Raw genomic sequence first — 24459 nt, forward strand, 5'->3', positions numbered from 1 at the left:
GCGAAAATAAGATGAGTTATATCGCTGGGAATATTGAGATGAGGGCAGATCGCCCAGGTGTATTTAAAAAAGTACTTTTTAGCAGCCTGGTTACGTGAGGTATTTTGAGAGGCGAGATGTTTTTCTGGCAGTCAGCTGAGCCCATCAATTATGTGGACTGTCGCTGGTGAAGTGGTTACAGGGGTGAGGGTGCTGCGCCGTACGTCACAGTCTTGAGAATTGGTTATTGTCGTCTGCAGTTTGTCAAGTGTGCCAGGGGGAAGAAACGACCTTCATGTTTTGAAAGCAGGGAGAGATCTTTTTATGTCCTATTTGTTCTAAGTTAATTGTAATACTGGCCCGTTCGATATTGACACCCGTGTATATGTTGGGTGTGTCCTTTTTCTTTTGTTTGCATAGGTATCTTTGACGCCTTACTCGTCATGGGACTAGGGTTCGTGACCGAGTCAGGTCATTGTACATTTTGTGGTGATTTTTGTTTGCACCGGGGTTCGACGGCGCGAGGCATTGTAAAATTTTTATGGGAATTACTGTTTATGAGTAGTTAAGCGGATATCCATCTATCTAAACTTCGTTACTTACACTATTGTAACATGCTTGTTGCAGCTCAACTGTTTTCGTGAAGGCAGTGAACTGGTTGTCATCGGCTCAGCGTTATTTTACCCTGTCATAATGAAAAGCTCTATCCTTTGTAAATAATTCAATTTTATGTAATAAATCCCTATTTGTTAAACTTTGAATGCAGCGATGTTTTCTGTTAGATTTAGCGAATTCTTACCTGAGTAGGCACATGTCCTAGTGTTTTATCTTTATGTTGCCCCGTTATCCCCATGTTATCCCTGAGAAGAGCGCTTATCCGGCTGAGTGAAGAGGACTGTGTTCAGGTAAGACTATGTGCACCAGCTCACGTCTGTGAGAGTTCTTTCACTACTGTACTCTGGGTTCGAGACCGGCTTTCGCCTGGCCGGAACTTTTGAGTCCAGTAGGGCACATAGTATTATTGGCGGAAGCCATCGTGGGGCCTGAATTTTCGTAAAGGGCTAACCATAACGACAGGGTATTTTGTCGCCAAGCAACGGTGTGGCTCGATATTTCTGTAAATGAGGGCTAACCATAGCGCCATGGTATTAATGACGACGAGTAACGAATGGCCCGGTATTTCAGTAAAAGGGACCATTGCGCCATTGTCTACATTGTGAACTTGGTGTGGCTAACTGAGGACCCGATATTGCAGTAATGAGGGTCATACAGCTTGTTTTTTCATGCCGTCAGGTGATGCTTGATATTTGTGTAAACGAGCTCACACAACCGAGGGGTATTTTACGGATTTTCCCCATAGAATATGGCTATAGGTCATAGCTTGTGTCTATGAAAGCAGGACCTGATATTTCGGTAAATAAAGGTCGTGCAATGCTTGATTTCAGGCAGATGTTATGACAGCTGCATTCAATTATATGTTGTGCAGGTATACCAAGTTTGGTCTCTGATCTGTACTGTTAGCTTGGTGATATATCAGGAGTATGTTGTTAAAACTTGTGAGGTTGAATGACTGCCAGTTCAGAGAGGTATTTTGTGATGTTATGTCTTTGGTCTTACCATTAGAATATGGATATTGCTGTTGATGGTGTTTAGCGAGGATGTGCTGATTTTGTGGTTTCCGTTGAGTGATGGATGATATTCGTGCGGGGATTTGACCTGCAGGGTGTTGTGTTTTACAGGTGTATAATCGTTTAGCTAAGATTTTTTGCATGTTGTAGTTTTTGCGGTTTTTATGACATTCTGTTGGTGAATTTGGGGTTTGTTGTATATATTTTGTATCATAGTGCTGTACTGACGGTTACCCTATGTTTGAATGACATGATGTTAGATTGAGGTAGCCAATTGAGGCTCTGGAAGTTCGAGAGTTTAGCAGTAGGAACATTTTGATAAATTAGAAAGTGTAGGAAATTGATAGTAGTTGAAATTTAATCGATGACATACGGATCGGTTTTTCCGCCGGACCTTATGACAAGTGAGCTGAATGTCGGTAGACATGGGAGAGGTGCTGAGGCACCTGAGCGAACAGCTTGTGGGGCTTAAATAGGATATAGGAATTATTAAAGGACAACAGACTACGCTTAGAGAGGATGTAGGAGTTATTAAAGGACAACAGACCAGGGATAGTGAGCGATTCAATGAACAGTTGGTGGCGCTTAAAGAGGAACTTACAATACACTTAACTATGTTAGACCAAGAGGATCAGAATATACTGGCGAGACTTCGGAATATTCATGAGGAACAGGAAAATTACCCAGAGACCGGACGGCTAATCCAGTACTTTCGGAAAGAACTCCAACCCGGGACTCCACAGTACGCTGAAGCGGAGCGCAAAGCGGCAAATTATCACTACTTTAACAACATTTTGCATAAATTTGTGGATGAGAATCATACGAAATTTAGGATTGTTGTACCTCCTCGATTACAGATTGACTTGGTGTGGATAGCTCATCACTCGACAGGACATTCAGGAATTGATAAAGTGGTAGCAATACTGCAGGAAACGTTCGTGTGGCCTAAAATGAGGTCGATGGTACAGAAAATCCTGCGTACCTGTGACATCTGTCAGAGGGTGAAACCAAATCCATACCTACTGAAGCAACCGCCACGACCACTGATACCTACGGGACCACGTAAATTATATGCAATAGACTTCTTCGGTCCGTTACCCTCTGCTACTAGGGGCTTAAAGTACATCCTTGTCTGTATGGACGTCTTCAGTAAATTTGTTACATTATGCCCTATTCAAAAGGCGAATAATCGTTCGACGCTATCGCAGATTAAAAGGAAGATAATACCCATTATGGGTAAGCCTGAGAGCATCTTAAGTGATCATGGGAGCCAATTCACTGCTGCAGGGTTTAAGCGTGAACTAGAAAGACTAGGAATCAAGCATGTATTATCCAGCATCAGACATCCGCAAGCTAACCCGAGTGAACGTATCATGAGGGAGATATCCAAGTATTGTAGGATATACTGCCCGAGAGAACATTATAAGTGGAACACTGTAGTGCCCATTATTACAGAGTGTATTAACACAACTAGACACGAATCGACCGGTATGATTCCAGCATGGATTCACAATAATGAGCTGCCTAAACGTCCTTGGGAAAATGTAATTCCGTGCCCTAGGGATCCTCAACTAGCTCGAGAGATATGTGTTAGTAACGTTGCGGAACACTTAAAAGCACAGGCTGAGAAGCGGCTGCGAAGAACTAGGAACAAACGATTTCATAGACCCCTACAAGTGGGCGAGTTGGTGTTAGTTAAGACACCCACTGTCTCTAACCCTACGGAGAGATACTACCATAAGTTCGCTGAGCTATATACTGGACCGTATAGAATAATTCATAGTTATGAAAATAACTCATACAAGGTACAAAGCTTGGACGCTACAGTGACTAAGGTCTTTAACTCATCAAATCTTAAGCCCTTTTTCCAACCAGGCCAATATCAATTAGACAATCAGGAAGAAGAAGAAGAAGAAGAAGGAGGCGAAGAAGAGGAAGAAGAACGTGAGGAGGAAGACACCGAAGATATTGCCAGAGAGGAGGTTGTCATTCCGGAAGAAGATGAACATGACGGCGAAGAAGAACAACCAGAGGTACCTAGGGGTGAAGAAGAAGAAGAAGTAAATATGATTTCTCCAGGAAACCATACACAGCTATCTGAGCAGCGCGAAGAAACGGAGTGTCAAGACTGCGAGAGTAACCACCGGAGATTTCCAGCTCTGCTGGATGCCTATTACCAAGTTAGGAAGGATAGGGAGGCTATCATGTCTGTAGCTGAAGATAGTCCCGTGCCATGAAGTTTTGAATATTGACAGCATATATGATTGCAATGAGAAGATGATCTCGGCATTTAGGAAAATAAAATTCTTGACAAAATTTTATTTTGTCGTTCACGGGGGGCTATGAACCATCCTGTTCATTGGGACAATTGTATTAATTTGAGTATTGGATATTGGAATCACACAAGGCCACCCACGAAGCCAGTGTCTTACAGTATATGTCATAAAGGAGTCCAGAAGAAGCGTTCTTGTGTGAAGTGAGCGCGAGCGTCATTATGAGAAATCTCCAGAAACGCATTAAAAGGAGTTATGTCCCAAGCCAAGCCTCTTGATGAAGATTGGGGACGCTTCCCAGATCCCGGCTAAACTTATGATAGGAGGGAAGAAAGAATTAAATTAATATCTTTGGTTACGGAAGAGTTGCATTGGATTTGAGACAAGAATTGCAACCTGTATAATTTCTGCTTTATTTTGATATGCATTAGGGCTCCATTCATTAACGCATTCGCTAATTAGAGCTCATGATATAATTAATGCGGGAAAACTTCCCGGGCGCGCTAAGATTGCACGCAGTCAAGCGGCTTGATGACGCTATCCGGGATTATAAAATAAGGCCGCCGGGCATATCAGAGTCATTCTTGGACCAAAAGGCTGCTTGAACGAGTCGTCATACTGCGTGTTGGTACTGAGAACAACGCTTTGTCTTCGAGCTACACCTACTACCCATACTGCTATTTCTGCAAGGAAGTAAGTAATCAACTTGAATATTCAGATGAATTTAAGATTTTACCTGTGAGAATGTGCTATGGGGAGATGAGGTACTGCTTATAGGAGACTAATGAACTAGTAGCTTCATATTTCTATGAGGTCAAGGTAGTACTGACGAAAGGCTACAATTAATATTGGCTCAGGTTAGGAATTCTGAAACTATATGTTGTCCGTGTGATAGGGTGAAAGAACAGTGACTGAGAGGAGTGAAGAAACTATTGTGTACCAGGTTAAAACTCTGAACGAGACTTGGTTAATGTGACGTGTGAGACACGATAGTAGTGGAGACCGGCATCGAGTTTGGACAGTCTGTAATATATGAATTTATTTTCAGTTACCCCAGCATCAAGTCAGAACGAGTGTTTGACATCACCATTGCAAGGAAGGCACAACCAGGAGCTGAAGCCAACACGACAACGGGCATCGATCCAGGAACGTTGGGAGTACCTGATCAGCACAACGTCGAAGGGGACACCTTCCAACTACAGAGGGAGCTGTACGAAGACGCAACACAAGAAAGAATGTCTCCAAGTGGTCAACAGTATCTGATGCCAGCCCCGCAGTCTATCATGAGGTGGTAGATTCAGTGGTCCACAGGGAAGGCCGCTCCGTAATGTCATCGATAACATAAGGTCAGAGCTTTCCAATTCTGTTTCAAGCATGTCATTTAAATTTAGATAGGAATATGGGGGCCGTCAGTCAGATTAGTTATGGTAGGACAATTTTCCTTGTAATTTAGAGCTAGGCCTCAAACTCGAACCCCGTACATTAAGGTAGATGTTATTTGTAGAGTCCTTGTTAGCGTGTTCATATTTCACTTTGCTTGTGTTATTTTAATGTATGTGTGATTTTATGGGTCTGATCGAACTCCTGTGGTCATAGGAGGTTAGTCTTACAGATAGGTTTTTTTTATATCGCATTTAGGCATTTGTTTCTGCAGACGTAGATGTGTATAGTTGTGACCAAGACGTAACCAGTAATTCACCCAGATTCACTAATAGAGCGAGCGAGTCCGAATATTTGAGAGATATGAGCCCATGAGAGGCAGAAATAAGATTTGCGATTGATATGAGAGAGCCCAGCGCAGTTGAGAGTATGTATTGGAGATGCCTAGTATGGCCATGTGTTTATCGCATATTGATTTGTGTCTTTGTCGTATCAAGGTTGAGCCCATGGGAGGCGGAAATAAGATGAGTTATATCGCTGGGAATATTGAGATGAGGGCAGATCGCCCAGGTGTATTTAAAAAAGTACTTTTTAGCAGCCAGGTTACGTGAGGTATTTTGAGAGGCGAGATGTTTTTCTGGCAGTCAGCTGAGCCCATCAATTATGTGGACTGTCGCTGGTGAAGTGGTTACAGGGGTGAGGGTGCTGCGCCGTACGTCACAGTCTTGAGAATTGGTTATTGTCGTCTGCAGTTTGTCAAGTGTGCCAGGGGGAAGAAACGACCTTCATGTTTTGAAAGCAGGGAGAGATCTTTTTATGTCCTATTTGTTCTAAGTTAATTGTAATACTGGCCCGTTCGATATTGACACCCGTGTATATGTTGGGTGTGTCCTTTTTCTTTTGTTTGCATAGGTATCTTTGACGCCTTACTCGTCAGGGGACTAGGGTTCGTGACCGAGTCAGGTCATTGTACATTTTGTGGTGATTTTTGGTTGCACCGGGGTTCGACGGCGCGAGGCATTGTAAAATTTTTATGGGAATTACTGTTTATGAGTAGTTAAGCGGATATCCATCTATCTAAACTTCGTTACTTACACTATTGTAATATGCTTGTTGCAGCTCAACTGTTTTCGTGAAGGCAGTGAACTGGTTGTCATCGGCTCAGCGTTATTTTACCCTGTCATAATGAAAAGCTCTATCCTTTGTAAATAATTCAATTTTATGTAATAAATCCCTATTTGTTAAACTTTGAATGCAGCGATGTTTTCTGTTAGATTTAGCGAATTCTTACCTGAGTAGGCACATGTCCTAGTGTTTTATCTTTATGTTGCCCCGTTATCCCCATGTTATCCCTGAGAAGAGCGCTTATCCGGCTGAGTGAAGAGGACTGTGTTCAGGTAAGACTATGTGCACCAGCTCACGTCTGTGAGAGTTCTTTCACTACTGTACTCTGGGTTCGAGACCGGCTTTCGCCTGGCCGGAACTTTAGAGTCCAGTAGGGCACAATATACATACTATATATGTTGATATACAAAAGTATATGGACGTTTAGAATATTTCAGACCTTCGTTTACACATTAATTGCTCCTAAACGGGATTTTACCATAAGTCCATAAGACGCCGTATTCAGCGGTCTAAATGGCTGGTACTATGATATTTTCAGGTATCTCATCTATTCATATTGAGTTAGAAACGTTGAATAGGTTGAAATTTGGGTAAGATTGTCTCACAGTGCATTACTTTCGGGTAATAATGTGACAGCTCCAGACATAGCATTTGGCTCATATATGGCTACTGAGTGGGCCAATGATCGTGTAGAATTTGATCATTCTATCTGTCCTATAAGTATTTCTAAGTATGAATTATCCGTGTAAAAATTGCAAAATTTTCTTACAATTGAGAAAAAAGACAGATCTAACATATAAAAATTAAAGATACGAAAACAAGTCATGGGACCAAAGTTGTAGATCACTCCAATTTGAACGGAGATTGTCCCATCCATTTTGTGATAGGACTTACCGTTTAGCCACGAGTATTTCGAAACGAAGGTTGGCAAAGTTATTAGAATTGCCTCGATATTTCGATATTTTTCGAGGATAAAACGTGAAAAATTTAAAGTTGTTAGAAGTTTTCCGCCGGTTACAGGATAAAACGTAAAATTTTGCCAAATTACTTTTTTCTAGCTCGTCTGGCAGATTGTGCCGCAATCTTGATTTTCGGGAGGGAGGTAAAATTAGAACTTTCAGGCAACTAAAGCTACAAATTTGCAGATGGTCATTATTACCCTTTAAACGGTTAACTGTACGAAAATTTTGCCAAAATAGTCAAAGTACGTTACGATTTTATTTATACAGGTAGATAAGGAATCTGCTTCACGTACAACACAATTGGGCTATGTCCGCTGGACTTAGCCTAAAAATCCGACCGTTCATGATACATCCCTTATTAATCCCCCTATCGAAATGATGCACATGAGAAAAAAATTAGAAATGGATATCCATTAAGGATGGTAGATTTACATTAATTTTGAATGTTCATATTTTGAGGGAGTGCAAAATCATGGTTTCGGTTTCGAATAAACCCCCAGTAAACTTAGGTATTCAGGAGTAATATTGGCCCTAAAACCTACTCAAGGACAGGTGGATTCTAAATATCAAGTTAGGTAGAAATATATCCAGTAGTTTTCAAGTTATAAGAATTCAAACAAACAAACAAACAAACAAACAAACAAACAAACAAACAAACAAACAAACAAACAAACAAACAAACAAACAAACCGGAACAGAAAACCAAAGCTAAAAAAATATGCAGGTGGTCATTATTACACCTGAAACGGATAACTGTAGGGAAATTTCACCAAAACGGTCTATGTACAGACACACCATCGTTACGATTTTATTTGTATAGACTAATTCAGGACGTTGAAGAGGGCATACAATGTTCCATTATGAGAAAGTCCTGACAAGATACTGAGAAAAATGTGGGGATACGGCACTAGGAGAGATTGCAACAACCTAAGTAAACTCAGAGAATAAAACTAACGTTATTTTTATATTAATGCAGTACTATTTTAATGTACAGCACTTTGTAAAACGGAAGTCATTTCGTACAATATACTACTTCTCCGACAGCCCACAGGTCATATACAACACTCATTCACAATTCACTTTTTACCATATCTAAACACCTCCTAGCCGAACCCCCTCGTACAACAATAATCCGTAGTTCCATTGATTTTTTTGGTCCTGCTACCCTGAAATTTTCAGTTCAGCATTGTCTTGGCAATTCTGTTAACTGTCATCGTTTTCACATGTCCGAGCCATGATGATGTTCTTTCGTTAGTCACGTCCAAACTTCATCTGTTTCTGATTTTAGTACTCCTTACAAAACTATCTCTAAAGAAACTGTTCCTTCTTCTTATTATTATCCTTCCTAATCTGTTTACCCTCCAGGGTCGGTTTTTCCCTCGAACTCCGTGAGGGATCCTACATGTACCGCCTCATGGGCAGTGTCCTGGAGCGCGAGACTTTGGGTCTGGGGATACAACTGGGAAGGAGGACCAGTACATCACCTAGGTGGCCTCACCTGCTGTGCTGAACAGGGAATTGTTAAAGGATGGGAAGATTGGAAGGGATAGGCCAGGAAGAGGGAAGGAAGCGGCTGTAGCCTTCAGTTAGGTACCATCCTAGCATTTGCCTGGAAGGGAAGTGAGAAACCGTGGAAAACCACATCGAGGTTGGATGAGATGGGAATAGAACCCACCTCTACTCACTTGACCTCCCGAGGCTGATTTGACCCCGTTCCAGCCCTCGTACCACTTTTCAAATTTCGTGGCAGAGCCGGGAATCGAATCCGGGCCTCCGGGGGTGGCAGCTAATCACCCTAACCGCTACACCAGACAGGTGGACTAAAGTAACTGCTATTGAAATAAATGTAATTCATTCTGGGATGACCGTTGGAAAATAATGAATATTGAGTTTAAAATTCTTTAAATTCCAATGAAAATGAATTATTATTTTTCTAATTTCTGTTGTCTTCCTAGGGCTGGACCGTTGTGGTTTCCATAGTATAAGGGTGGAGTATTCAGTATTTCTCGACATTCAATGTTTAGTCGCTCCCTGATTGATAATGCCATGTCTTTTTTTTTATTGTTTGTGTTTCTGCCCCATACAGCAAAGCACCTTGCACTACTGCATTGTAGACGAGTTGTTTAACATTGTTTAACATGTTTTTTTACCTCATAACACTCAATTTAGTGCCATAATTGCTTTTCGGCAATCATTGCTCTTCTCTAAATTTTAGCCGAACTTATGGGATCAGGCTCAATTACTTTTTGCTTTGATCCTGGTATTTTTGCTAGGATTTTTTCGTCGCACCGACACAGAGCGGTCTTATGGCGATGATGGGATAGGAGTGGGAAGAAAGCGGCCGTGGCCTTAATTAAGGTACAGCCCCAAGATTTTCCTGGTGTGAAAATGGTAAACCACCGAAAACGAACCTCAGGGTTGCCGACAGTGGGACTTGAAGCCACTATCTCCCGGATGCAAGCTCACAGCCGCGTGCCCTTTACCGCACGGCCAACTCGCCCGGTGGTGTGCCTGGTTTAATATCACACTAACACAATGAAGATTTTCGGTGACGTAACGATGCGAAGGGGATAGGCTTGGAGATGTAGCGTCCGTAAATGTACAGCCTCAGCAGTTGCCTGATGGGAAAATGGGAAACCGCTGATAAACCATCTTCATAACTGCCGATGGTGGGATTTGAACCCACCAGGGGCGGCTTTTCAGGTGAAGTAGGTGAAGTGCCACTTCACCACTTATTTTTACCATAATAAATTACTTAAATTTATTTTTCTTATGACATTTGTTGGTTTTACGGAAAGAAGATGTTTTATTGTACGGCGCTTGGAGCACCTCATCATCTGATGAGAACCAGGGGAACTCACGAAAGCGCCGGCTGTCGGCCACAGTACAGCGCGTGAGACTGAGTGAAGACGAGAGATTCCGCAGCTGCCTCTACCTCCCAAGTGCTCCCTCCTAGCGCTTGGCCTTGGCGGGTGCCATGACAACCGTGACGTCACCCGCGTACTTTCCACATAGCGGAATGTGCCAGTGAAGTTGTCGGAAGAGCGGAATGTTTCGTCTTCCCTGCGTCATCCTGTGTGAAGTCCGAGTACTTACGTATCGTGGTTCATTCGTAATGTTGTGCTGTTTTATTTAAATATGTATCCTATTTATGACATAGTGTGCATTTTATTACAAACACCATTTTCACGTTGGAGAAACGAAGATCGGAATGAAGTTCTACGTTTTGATCGCCCTACTGAATCACTGCAAATTTGTGCTACAAAAGAAGTGAAACATTCCGGTAAATCTAACTATCTTAGTTTCAAACGATCGTGGTTTAAGGAATTTCCATGGTTGTGCTCCTCTCCAGCTCTACAGAAGTTGTTTTGTTGGGCCTGCTTGCCTTTTATCAATAAAAATAACGTTTGGTATAAAGAAGGATTTTCAGCCCTTTTGAGCATAATACGTTCTTTACATAAGCACTCAGACTCTGCAGAACATAAAATACGGCAGCTAGATTTCAAGACATTGGAAACAAACCAAAATACGATCTCTGATGTCCTGAAGGAAAATGCCAGAATATATATTGTAATTATACAGTTCAGTGAAAATGTACATTTAAATAGGCTTTTCCTTCAGTTGGTAATTGATGCAGTGATCTATTTAAGCAAGCGAGAACTAGCTTTTCGTGGTCACGTGCTGGACCCTCCGCCAGTCACAGGTACGAGGTACGAGTACAAAACAACACGTAGTTCCTAAATCTTGTCCTCCTTTGTGGTGTAGTGGTTAGTGTGATTAGCTGCCACCACGGAGGCCCGGGTTCGATTCCCGGCTTTGCCACGAAATTTGAAAAGTGGTACGAGGGCTGGAATCGGGTCCACTCAGCCTCGGGAGATCAACTAACTAGAGGTGGGCTCGATTCCCACCTCAACCATCCTGGAAGTGGTTTTCCGTGGTTTCCCACTTATCCTTAAGGCCACGGCCGCTTCCTTCCCACTTCCTTGTCTATCCCTTCCAATCTTCCTATCCCGCCATCAAGGCCCCTGATCAGCATAGCAGGTGAGGCCGCCTGGGCGAGGTACAGGTCATCTTCCCCAGTTGTATCCCCCGACCCAGAGTCTGAAGCTCCAGGACACTGGCCTTGAGGCGGTAGAGGTGGAATCCCTCGCTGAGTCCGAGGGAAAAACCAACCCTGGAGGGTAAACAGATTCAGAAAGAAAGAAAGAAAGAAAGAAAGAAAGAAAGAAAGAAAGAAGTTCCTAAATCTGTCGCTCGAAACCGAACGGGTAATAGCTCTTCACCATACTTTACAGCCACGAGCAGCCACTGGAACCCACCATCTCCCGAATGCTAGGTTTATAGTTGCGTGGATCTAACAGCATGACCAACGCAATCAGTGCCTCAATTTCTGATTCCAAATATGACTGCCTTAACTCCTCATTTCCGCTCAGGAACATTCAGTCAGCATTGGTCCCCAAACGTCAGGTATCAAGGCGAGATTGGGGGGGGGGATTCCTTGTAAATAGGTCAGATAACTCGTTTGAATACGCCTATTGGACTTATATTGTTTTGCCAGCCCTTTTCAATAGATTTATGAACATGTAATACCAGAGATGTAGTTTATAATACTTCTTTGCATACAATATTATCTGACAATGACAATTTGGCCTATCTGGATCTTAAAATTTTCTTCCCCTGTGAGTGGGGGCGGTGAAATAGCATCCACGGTATCCCCTGCCTGTTACAAGGGGCTCTTCACTTGGGAGCGTGGGTTGGCGACCACGTGGCTCGTAACTGAGTCCTGGCTTTGCTTCCACTTACTGTACTTGTGTCAGTCTCATCACTTTCATCTGTCCTATCCGACCTCCCTTTGTCAACTCTTGTTCTTTTCCTACTCAGACGGTATTAGACCACTCGAGCCCTAGGGAGTCTTTCATTCTCACGCCCTTCGTGGCCTTTATTCTCCTTTGGCCGATACTTTCATTTTTCGAGGTTTTGGATCCCTTCCATTTTTTCTCTCTGATTAGTGTTATATAGAGGATGGTTGTCTAGTTGAACTTCCTCTTAAAACAATAATCACCTCTTAATATGTTCAAACAGTCTTGCTCGAGATAGTGTAACATACAATTGGCTGTGACTGAATACTACCCACTTTTTCAAGAGTTTGTTCCTGCGCTTTATTAATGCTCATACTGAAGGGTAGCCGACTTGATTCCTTCCCGTCTTTGCGTATGTGGACTGTATCATGTAAGTTATTAGGAACGTTCTGTCATCTGTTGAGTATATTTAGATGCTTGGGAAATTCAGAGAATCAAAGAGTATCAACCAGAGAATAGTATTCTTCCATTATCAGAGGAAGTGTATACGCTCTGCCTTGACTGGTACTAATCAAACATGGCTGCGTGCATTGACATTACTAAGGATGAAAATCACATAATCAGGATATTAATGAAAGTATTACTTGCTTAGCAACCAGCTAAGTACAGATTGTACTAACAATTATTGGAGTGATCATTAAATGATGTGATTTTATGATTACTCAAGGTTGGCTGAACTTGTCTTGTGATTCACTGGCAGGTAATTCCGGAGAGAACAAAACAGAAATGATGCAAATCTGTCCAGTAGAACGGACGGAATGATTTGCCAAACTGTTTTGGTAAACTTTTTCAATATATAGATAACCATGAAGCACATTTTAATCACTACTATACTCCAGGGGACGGATCCCCCGACTGCCACGGTTGACGCAAGCAGGCTGTCGGATTATGGGGAGCCTAAATCGCATGCGAAAGGAGAGTCGTAGCTCCCGAATACCTCAACATCCATAATATTTCGGTCACAAGAAATCAAAGCAAAAAGACTTTTAAACTGGGCACCGTTTACATACAGTCCATGGTCAATGTAGGTAAACTACAACAAGCTCTAGATGCCATGAGATAATATAACATCGTCACACTGGCATTATGGGAAAGGAGATTCAGAGACGAGAGTACAGTATATTGAAATCAGAAGGATACATGATACTAAAACGGAGACCGGGACTCAAGGTAAACAAACAACCGTTCATGTTTGGCACGGCCTTCATAGTGGATCGTAGTTACCTGTCCTGAATTATAGAATAGAAGAGTGTGAACGAATGGCTCTTGTGCCTAACGACGAAAATAGGAAAAAACGTACACACTAGTCAATGCACACGAACACACAAACGGCTAGAACATGAAAGACAATCCAGGGACAGACAATTTCTGGAATGCACTGGATAGAATAATGACATCCGCGGACACGTAAGGTATCATTACCTTGCAGGGTGATTTCAACGCACAATTAGGGACGGAAAGGAGATTTAAATGACCTGTGGGAGAGAACCCGACTAGCTTCAACGAGGGATCGGTCAGTCTGTTAGGAAGGACTAATCTGCCACATGACATCTTCGTGGAACTCATCACACCACGATTAAAGGGGCAAGCCGCTACTTGGTGGAATAACTTGAAGGGTCCAAATTTAAACTGGATGGACTTCAAGAGGGAATTCCTTGCTAGGTTTAATTCCGAAGGAGTGAAGAACTCCGTGGAAAGGAAGTTACTGATTAAGACACAACTCACTGGCATGAGAGCTAGCGCAAGTGTCCTACACAAGTACCAAATCTTCAAGCGTCTGCACCCAGATGGAAGCGAAAACGAAATTTTACCAGTTATCAAAGAGCTACTCCAAGATTAGATTCGACCCCTAGTGAAAATATCACAACCAAGAACCTTGTATGATCTACGCAGAATCATCGCCTAGCTGGAGGAGGAACACAAGAGCAAAGCTACGGAAGAGGCCAGCGCAGTTAGGAAGTGCTACCAGTGTGGAAGAACGGAACACCTGAAGAACAAGTCCCCAGCCTTGACATCCGGCCCATTCTGGATTGAAGGTGGTTGGGACCGGGAACAGGAATGCGCCTCAAAACCTGACAGATAAGCGACACTGGTCGAGTAGGAGAAGGATTGGTCAGATTGTGAGTAGAATAGGCCAACACCGCCTAGCTGTCATCTTAAGAATTGGCAACGATAATTTTTCAGCCATATTCGACAGCCAAGCAGGCCATTCATTTGTCAACGGATTTGTCAGATTAGTACCGCCTATGAAGTCCCACTACCTCGGAAGGGTAGTGAGAGCGGCGGACGGGGTAACCTATTCTATCCAAGGACAGACTAACCTAACTGCTAAATGTATGATCATGCCTATTGTAATTGACGTTGCAGTGATTCAGAACCTGATACCTTATATCATATTAGGTCATGATTTTCTGGTGGAATAGAAGGTGATCCTAGACTATGCAGCTCATGAAGTCTTTAGGAAAAGACAGACGTCCGAGGGTCGCCTGGCACGATGGAAATCTCCGGACTCGCAAGGATACCGAAGTTGGTGTAGACCTGGGAGATATCCAATTCGATCGAATGAAAAAGAAGTGCTGAGACATACCTAAAAGGACATTTCGGAAGTCATCACCAATAAAATAGGACGGACTACCACGGTAACGCACACCATTGAATGCAGCGCTTCCTCAAACATCAAGCAACGTCCATATCCAATCAACCCGAATAAGCGCAATTTCGTCATCCAGAAGATTCAAGATATGGAAGGACATGGTATCATCGAACCCTCTACATCTTCTTGGGCTTTACCGCTGAAACAAGTAAGTGGGTCTAAGATTTTCAGCACGCTGGATCTCAACTCCGCATTCTGGCAAGAGGAGGTCGAGGAATGTTCCAGACTACTGACCGCCTTCATGACACCGAGGGGATTGTACAAGTTTGCAGCAATGCCTTTGGGATTGAAGAATGTTATTGCCACCTTCATGTGACTGATGGATAAGGTATTATCACGACATGTTGGAGATTTTGCCAAGTGTATCTCGACGATATTTTCATTCACGGCGAGAATTTTCAAGAACACGGTGTACATCTGAGGAAAGTACTGGGACGACTGAAGATTCATGGACTGACTTGCCAACTGTAAAAGTGCCACTTAGCCCAGTCCCGTGTAGAATATCTTGGCCATGTCCTAACATCTGAAGGCTTAAGGGGCTGTTGCACAGGCTCGATCGAACGACTGCGATCAACCGACTAAACAAACCTACAGAGGGCAGTTGCACCAGCCACACAGCATCGATCGTCAGCGATTAACAACGAGCGATGAAGATCGACTGGTTTGTGAAAACAAACGTGTCCGTTTTTCAGTCGCAGTCGTTCGATAATGGCGGACGCAACATATTGATCTGTTGATGAAATCGAAACATTAATTTGCTTTGTGTATGAAAACAAAGAGGTGTACATTCCTAGACTCCCTGGATATAGTAATAGGGAGACCGTGAATTTTGTATGGCATTCTATAGCGTCGAGAATTGGGACAAAAACTGGTAAGTAATTAATAGATTTATTACGATTATCTTATGGATAGTGTTATCTTAGATTAATTATTGATAAAATATATTATACGGAATAGATTGGTAAAAAAACGTTACACTAGGAGACGTAGTAATTATCATTCTTGCAACTTAATTGAAGAAATGTTTGGAAAACATAAACAATGCTTTCCTAACCTCCATCTCGTACCTAATGAAATGAATACCATTGTTCGCTTTAATGACAAATAGGTGTAGGCCTATGCCATAAGTAGGCCTACTACATGTATATTTTCTTTGTCACAATATTCTGATTCATTGTTTCAGGAAAAATTTGTGCCAAAACATGGCAAATTCTGAGGGCTAGATATTGAACTTGGAGAGATAACATCCTCCCTCTCCTCCCAGGTTCTGCTGTACAGAAAACATAAAATGGGTCTACTTCAATACCCTCAACTTTCTGGAACTCTTCATTGCTGGAAGAAGGTACAATTCTGTAATATTTATTTTTAAAAGTAGGCCTACACTACAGACCAGTGTTCTAGTTGTGAAAGAGCGAGGGGAAGATTCAATCTGTAGGCCATAAGTTTCACCCATCTGTTCATTAATTTATCAGATGTAACTGAAAGTAATATAATCTAACCTAACAATCATCTTACTAAATAATTATTGAAAGTAACAATTTCTTAAACAGAAGGCTTGTGTCCAGACTAAAATGTAGCTCCAATTTAGAAGAATTGCATTAATATGTTGTTAGTTTTTTCAGTTCTATAACAAACACTTCTACAGAAGTGGCTTCTGGTGTATGAGAGCCTTTTCACCAAGCTGAAATAGAGGAGGAGGAAGCAGAAATAATTTGTGCTGGAGGGGTCTAACTCCTGCAGTTCAGAAATTACTGAAGGGTCTTCAACTTCCAGTGCAGTGGCTTCTGCTTCTACAAACAGCTCTGCCAGCAGTTAAAAATAAAAGAAACAGAAATGTGAAAGTGACAGTGATGTGTTAAGTAAATATTTAGAAAAGATACTGAAAAGTGAAAAGAAAATGTAATCAATGTTATTTTTAGTGTCTTCATGATGACATGGAAAGAATGAGTGTACTAGGTTGAAGGGTTTTCAAAGTTAAAATTCAGGAACTGTTGTATACAGTGTTAGACCAAGAAAGAATCTAATAAGATTTATGTTCTTGAGAAATGTTCTACTTTTTATATTAAATCAGTTTTCATTATACTTATCTATCAATATTTATTGGAATCCTCAATGAGTTATTTGTATCAGCACCTGATGGGAAAGTAACCTTAACTCCAATTTTTATTAATTATTAGCATTGTTACAACATCTTAATTTGTGTATTTGATGTGGTAGAACATGTATGGTTTACAAGGAAAGGAGTATTTTGAAATACATGTAGTAGGTCCTTTCTCTGTGTGTGTAGTAAGGAGTTGTACAGCACAGGTGGTCTGAAACCAGACCGGCGTATTGACAGTTCTGTCCAAGAGCTGACTTCCTTTTTACGGTATACTGTTGATCGCAACTGCAAACTCATTGCACTAGGTTTGTACAGCACAGGTGGTCTGAAACCAGACCAGTGTAAAGACATGAGTAGTTTTGTCCAGGAGCTGACTGCCTTCTTACAGAATACTGTTGATCGCAACTGCAAGCTCATTGCATTGGGTTTACTGTACCTATATTCAATGTTGCTTACTATACTGCCATCCTGGGAGAATACACATCCTAAATACCTATTTCATATTGTCTACCTGTTCCAGTTTTGTATTCTCAACCTGACATTCAGTTCTATTTTAGGTGTCTTCCCTACTGCCTTTAGTCTTGAAACGACTAATTTTCATGTCATATTCATTGCATCCTTTTTGAAGTTGCAAGATATTAGATTGCACAGTTTCAATAGACCAAGTCGTTCGCGTAGGACAAAATTCTTACTACAGTTATACCTGATAGAATACCTCCCTGCCACATTATACCTTTGTAACTTAGGTATTCTTTATCTCCTCATTCCAAATACTCTCCTGCAATTGGTACCTGTTTGCACCAGCAATCACTACTTTCATGTCTGTTACTCTACTTATAATTTATTAATAACATATAGGCCAACAGAGGACATCAAGGTAGACCGATTATTTTATTTCTTGTGCTGTAGATCCATGTAAACAATGGAAAACAAAGGTGAGAAATTCATTTGTAACTATTTGGCAGGTGTTTCTACCAAAGTTTTGTAGATTTTAATTTACAAAATAAAAAACTTCATTTTGTGTGATGTGATATTAAGGGGATATGATGGCAGAACATGTATATATTTATAAAAAATATATTCATATGACAGTTACATGCTTGTAATAAAAGGTTGAGTATATTAATTACCCTGTAAGTCAATCCAAGATCTTACAAGACCCATACACCCTACTCTGTCAAACATTAATTTATATAATCAGTATTTACAAACAATTTTGTCAGGCAATGTAAGATCTAGCAAAATGAAATCATTTAGCACCTGAGCGACAGCCTTAAATAACATTCTACTTTAGACGGCAATGGTATTTAGTTGTTAGAAAGGCATACTCTTCACTTCTAAAAATAGAAGGCAAGGTGCTTGTTATTAGCACCTATTATTGTTTGCAGTGTTTGGTTCTCATTTTTGGTGAAATTGAAGGCAAAGTTTTCATTTTCCTTGAACTGATTCATAAGGAAAGTATTTCAGGATGGATCGATAGGCTTGGTAGTGTTCACATCAGTAAAGAAGATGCATATGAACAATACACAGAAAGGCAAAATCAACATTGAGGTAAGAAAGAGAGTCCTACCAGACCTTTGCGGAAAAAGTTGTTACTCTGTACCAAGGAGTTCACCAGCAACTTGGGTGGAAGCGCAGGATTTATATTAATTGATTTATTATTGCCAAGTGAGCAATTAGATCAGCTTGCCCATGCAAAGTTTGGGGAGACAGTACTTTATGCTTAGTGATGAGGGTAATAAACAAGACCTTGTGTGTAATTTACATGTAGTTGTGACAAGTATCAGTCTATTACACTGCCCACTTACTCATTAGAACAATATCCCAGAAGCTTTTCCTGTAGTTATTAAGCTAGTGTACAGAGCACTAGCCTCACCTGAACTCCTCAAGAAATGTACATATATGTGAATACACAGAACCCTAAAGAGAATTTACTTTGGAAGAGATGTACATAGACAACCTTTCTTTACAGCCATTTGGTAAAATTAGCTGCTTTTGAAGCTGCTGTAGTCTTCAATGATATAAATTAAGACAGGATTGTCATTCTTGCAAAGTTTGGATATGGACCTGGATTCTTTGCACAAAAGACAGTAGGACCTACAGAAATTCAGCAACATGCTTGTCATGAAAGCAATATGATACTATTCTGAACGTGGCACAATAACAAAGAAGAGGAGAGGCAACAAGAGATTTGCAGAGGATCATGAGGGAGAGAAACAGTGTAAGTAACTCCATTGCTTTTCTCATTTTCACAATATTCAGAGCATATGTGCATTTTTCTTTCTTTCAAAATTATTTACATGATTGTAATGAAACTTGACACATTACTTTTACATTAGGTAATGTAAATTTTGACAGAAAGCATTTCTTGATATGTCTATTATTTTGGTAGGTGGAATCTCACCAAGTGGTATGAAAAAAAAAGCTGTTAGCCTCCATCTAATAAACACCTAAAAATATCATTTGAAAAGACAGTAATTCTGCCCCAAGATCCAGCATCATTAAAACAAATAAGCATAAATGGTATTAGTCTTATATTTGAAGTACAATGAGCCACTGTTGTGAGGCTTTCGTTGGAATTTTCACCCTGTCAAGAATTCTGGCTGTAGTGATCTATGAATGGCATCACATATAATAGGAACAAATCCACTGATGTATTGTGAGTAATCCTAAATCTGTATGAGTCACCAATGTCCAGAAACCTGTAGGCCTAAATAAATATATTTCCACTGTTGATTGTAGCACATTCAAATTGATGTACGTAACAGTTTTCAGTCCTTTTTATCAATACTTTATTAGAATCCTGTAGAATGCAAAGAAATGTACCTGCCACTAATCTTTTATTTGATATATTTTGCCATGGACATGGTTGTTTTGGAGGTGAACATCGCTTCTGACTTTAAACCTAAAAAAATCGTTGTGAATATTAAATTTAACGATAGTGTCAGCCTTTCCTCAGAACTTATATTTTCCTGTAATTTGTTTGCTTGATGTTTATTACTGACTTCATTTTTTCCTCTAATTCCTTATACCGCAATTATTGATGGGCATTCGGTGCTAGTTCCTGAATTTTTCTTCGTCATTCCACAACGAAGGCACACTTTGGTGGAATTGTCCATGGCTCTTTATCTTGTCCACTGCGATCGTCTGGTTCTTTCCTTTCTCTTAATATATTCATAGGTTAGAATCATATTTACATCCGAATTATCGCTTTCACAACACATTCTTTTTCTCTCGTGAATATGAATACGTCTGTAGCCTGTACGGTACTGGGCGAGAGTATCAGCTGTTTCCGTGCAGTCGATCCCTCTCGACCGATGAGCAGTGTGACAAGGTAAATGAATTTAGTCGTTAGTACTCGAAGCCAGTTGGTCGCTCTTGATCGTTCGAAGCTCTGTGAGACAGCGGGCTTAGAAAGGTAGGCCTATCCGGAGAAGAATCGAGCTATCGAAGAAGCTGAACGCCGCGGACCAAGCGACAAATACGTCAGTTCCTGGGCTTGTGTGGACGGTGTAGCAGTTTCGTGCCACACTTTTAAGAGAAGGCAATACCACTCACCGATCTACTTCCGCCCGATCCGATGGACCAACAAGGCATTAAGGCTGCGATATGCAACACTACCGGTCAAGCCCAACCCGACCCTCAACGGAAGATGTGACTGCAGACGGGCGCCAGCGACACCGGCTTAGGAGCAGTGTTATTCCAGGAGAGTAATGACGGTGGAAGCGAGTATGCCAGCAGGAAGCTATCTCCCACCGAACAACGCTACTGCACTGCAGAGAAGGAACCCTTAGCCGTGGTGTGGGGCATGGGCAAATTCAGAGGCTACTTGGAGAGAAGGAAATTCCAGCTCTACACGGACAACGCCGCTCTCAAATGGTCGAACTCGGGCTCTTTCTCAAAATCTACATTGATGCGATGGGATCTGTCATTCGCATAATTTGATTTCGATGAGTGTCACGCCTCAGAACCGACGAACATAGGAGCTGACAGCTTATCTAGGCACCCGACGACGGAACCTGAATCTAGGAGCACCACTGTCGAGAGGGAGTTCCACGGAAACACCAGAGTGAGCCTAAAGAAACTATCCTTCCCACGGAAACACCAGAGTTAGCATAAAGGATCTATCCTTATGACCATCAAGAAGGAGCTTGATCTGGAAGTAATAAAACAGTGGCAAGAACAAGACAAGCCCTGTAGAACCATGGCGTAGTGTATTAGGAGGCAGAACAACGATAGTCGACTCGTCCTGAGGGAATTAAAAATGTGCTACAAGAACTTCCGTGTTGACGGAGGACTCTTGATGTTAAGATCTCACCTAACCGACACGCCTGCAGTAGTGGTGATCCCCAGACAGCATACGGTGGAAATCCTCGAGAAGTTCCACGACAGCACTGAAGCCGGACATCCAGGAGGCGAAGACACGTATCAGTCCATCCGACGAAGATTCTTCTGGGTCAACATGCTGAAAGACATCGTGAACTACGTGAAGGGGTGCCACATCTGTGTTTTCACTAAGGCGAGCAGCAGAAAGGCAGATTCCAGTCAGCGAGGGAGACGGCCGCAACGCACTTGGGATGTCATAGTCCTGGACTTGATGGGTCTTTACCCTAGAACACCACGGGGTACAACAGGGCTGCTGGGAATCACCGACCTCTTCACAAGATGTATTGAGGCCTTTCCGATACCAGAAGCCATGACGGAACGCATCACCAGTGTTCTACAAGATGTGGTACTCAGCCGCTACGGTTATCCACGATGCATTCTGTCAGACAACGGGAGTCAGTTCACATCGACGAAGTGGCAACAAATGATGACCGAATGGGCTGTGGAGCACTGGACCACCATTATTTACAACCCAAGGGCCAATTCAACGGAACGACGGAACCAGGAGCTGAAAAGGATGCTACGGGTCCACCTAATAGACAAAAAACATCGACTGATGAACCGTCAGGTACCTCAGTCACTCTTTGGCCTGCGACGACGCATCAACCGTGTCATCGGAGCTGTTCCTTGGTGGACAGCTACACGGCACCGGGGATTGGGAGTTTCGTCCACCACACACTTCTGTTCAAGATGATGCAGCTGTTTCCCTATCAGAGTGGAAGCAGCAGCAACAGCAGGACATCAAGGAGATGCAAGCTTTGGTCGAGAAGAAATCTCTTACTCAGGCCAAGGCTCAAGATGTCGAAGAAACCCAGATCTTCCTACTAGGCCGACAAGTACTGTGACGTAACCACCCAGTCAGTAATAAGATTGTAGGGTTTCACGCAGGTTGGTTCCGTCGAGATGAATAAGCAGCTGGGTCTACTTACTAAAGACCAACCGTCCTGTTAAGGTCCACGCAACGAAGTTGCGGCGAGTCACCCAACCGCTGCGCATACAGAGTAAGCCTGGGGGAGAGGCTACTAATGACACAGCACAATCTGGTCATCGTGAGGAGAACGCATCGACTATCATCGAGGAAGAGGCTGGCAGCGAGGTAACCCCAACTTCCGACACAGCACAAACTGGGCAAGATGAGGAGAGCACATCCAGCGACATCGAGGAAGAATGAAGATACAATTTACGACCAACGCAAAGTCGACGACTGTGACAAAGTGTGGAAATTGTTTCAAGTTATAGGGGGGGGGGGGTTGATGCAAGTGTCAAAAACTGATGTAACTGAAAAAAATATTCTCTAACCCGTGGGTAAATGCAAGTATCGATCTCGAGTTATTATTTCACAATTATGATTATATGATTTGTGATATACATCCACTTATTAGTATCATTATTAGTTTACGACCACATTACTTGTGAGGTTATGTCATGAAACATTTGTTGTATATATATATATACATATATGAGTGTAGTTAATGTAAGAACCTGTATATAATTTATTATTACCTGTATATATAATTTATAATCCACTACGGAACTGTGAAACATACTGTAACATCCAGAATGGCACTCGGTGACGAGAACTCTGTAGGATATTCTGTACATTATATCTTGGGCTTAAGCACTCTACAATTTACGAGAAATGTAGCTTTCTAGAAGCCTGGGCAGGCACATTTTTAAAGAGGTGGTTTTATGGTAGAGAAGCGGTGTTGTTTAGTAAGAGTTATGGTTTAACAGGGGTGTACTTGTAACCTCGTACTGTGTTTAGGCAGACATGCTAGTCATCAGTCAATTGTTTTCAGGTTGTGATCTTCGTGTGGCATGTGCTTAGAGGTAGGCATTTGTCAAAGGTGGCGGTTTGTTGATGTGTGTATTTTTTGTGACAGCAGTTGAATAGGTTATGTTTATGTGAAGTTAAGGTGAAATAAATAAATGTACCAACTGACAGCATTTTATTTGCGTCTTTGTGGATGCATCAGAATATCATGGCAGTTTTCGCATCAGGCGTTAGTTTTGAATTATACTCATTTGACTTTTTAAATAATTTGTACAGGGGACTCTTCATTGTCTAAGACTGGCCTCATAGCAAGTGGATAAGTCGGATACGTAACTGTTTATTTTGAATTTTTTTTAGCTATTTGCTTTACGTCGCACAGACACAGATAGGTCTTATGGCGACGATGGGATAGGAAATTCCTAGGAAGAGGAAGGAAGCAGCCGTGGCCTTAATTAAGGTACAGCCCCGGCATTTGCCTGGTGTGAAAATGGGAAAGCACGGAAAACTATCTTCAGGGCTGCCGAGAGTAGGGCTCGAACTCACTATCTCCCGATTACTGGATACTGGCCGCACTTAAGCGACTGCAGCTGTCGAGTTCGGTATATTTTGATTTAGATGTAATTCCTTTAGTATTTGTTAAAACAATACTAACAATCACTTCGATGATCCTTCGGTTCCCTGCAAATCATGGAAAATGCAAATGTATACGATGTGTACCATTTTATCACCTAGTCAGTAGTGTAACATACGAAACACATATATTTGGGGCCCAGCTGTTATCAAAATAACCCACTTGACAAAGTTAAGTTCATAACACTCATTAACAAGTCGCGTGAATAACAGACTTGAAAATCAGCATAATTTGCACACTTTCTTGGGACGATGGAAGAACAAAACATTAAGATACAACATACACAATGAAGTGTAAACAAAAAGGAAGGAAATATTCGTGCTAACACGCTTACATTCTGCTCATTACTGACACATCATAATGCCAGATTAACAGGTCTGTGCATGTCAAAAAAGGAATGAACATGCGCAGTCTTGTATTTTGGTGCTTCAGCATGATATTACATATAATTTCCTTAAACGAAGCTTGAATGAAATCGATATATATGAAGTAAAGATTCCTATGACATGTAAAAGGGAATGGTAAAATTAAATTGTAAAAAGTTGCCGTCACAAAAAACTGTGCCTGATGGAAAAATTCTGACTACATATCTGAATCCAGTGTGATAAAATCCACAAGATTCACTAATCATATTTATTGTGAAGAAAACCTCGCCGACCCAGTGTAATTAATAATTTCACGTGGCTATTGGCTCTTTCTAGACTGGTG

Source organism: Anabrus simplex, chromosome 4 (genome assembly GCF_040414725.1).
Source record: "Anabrus simplex isolate iqAnaSimp1 chromosome 4, ASM4041472v1, whole genome shotgun sequence".
Classification (NCBI taxonomy): domain Eukaryota; kingdom Metazoa; phylum Arthropoda; class Insecta; order Orthoptera; family Tettigoniidae; genus Anabrus; species Anabrus simplex.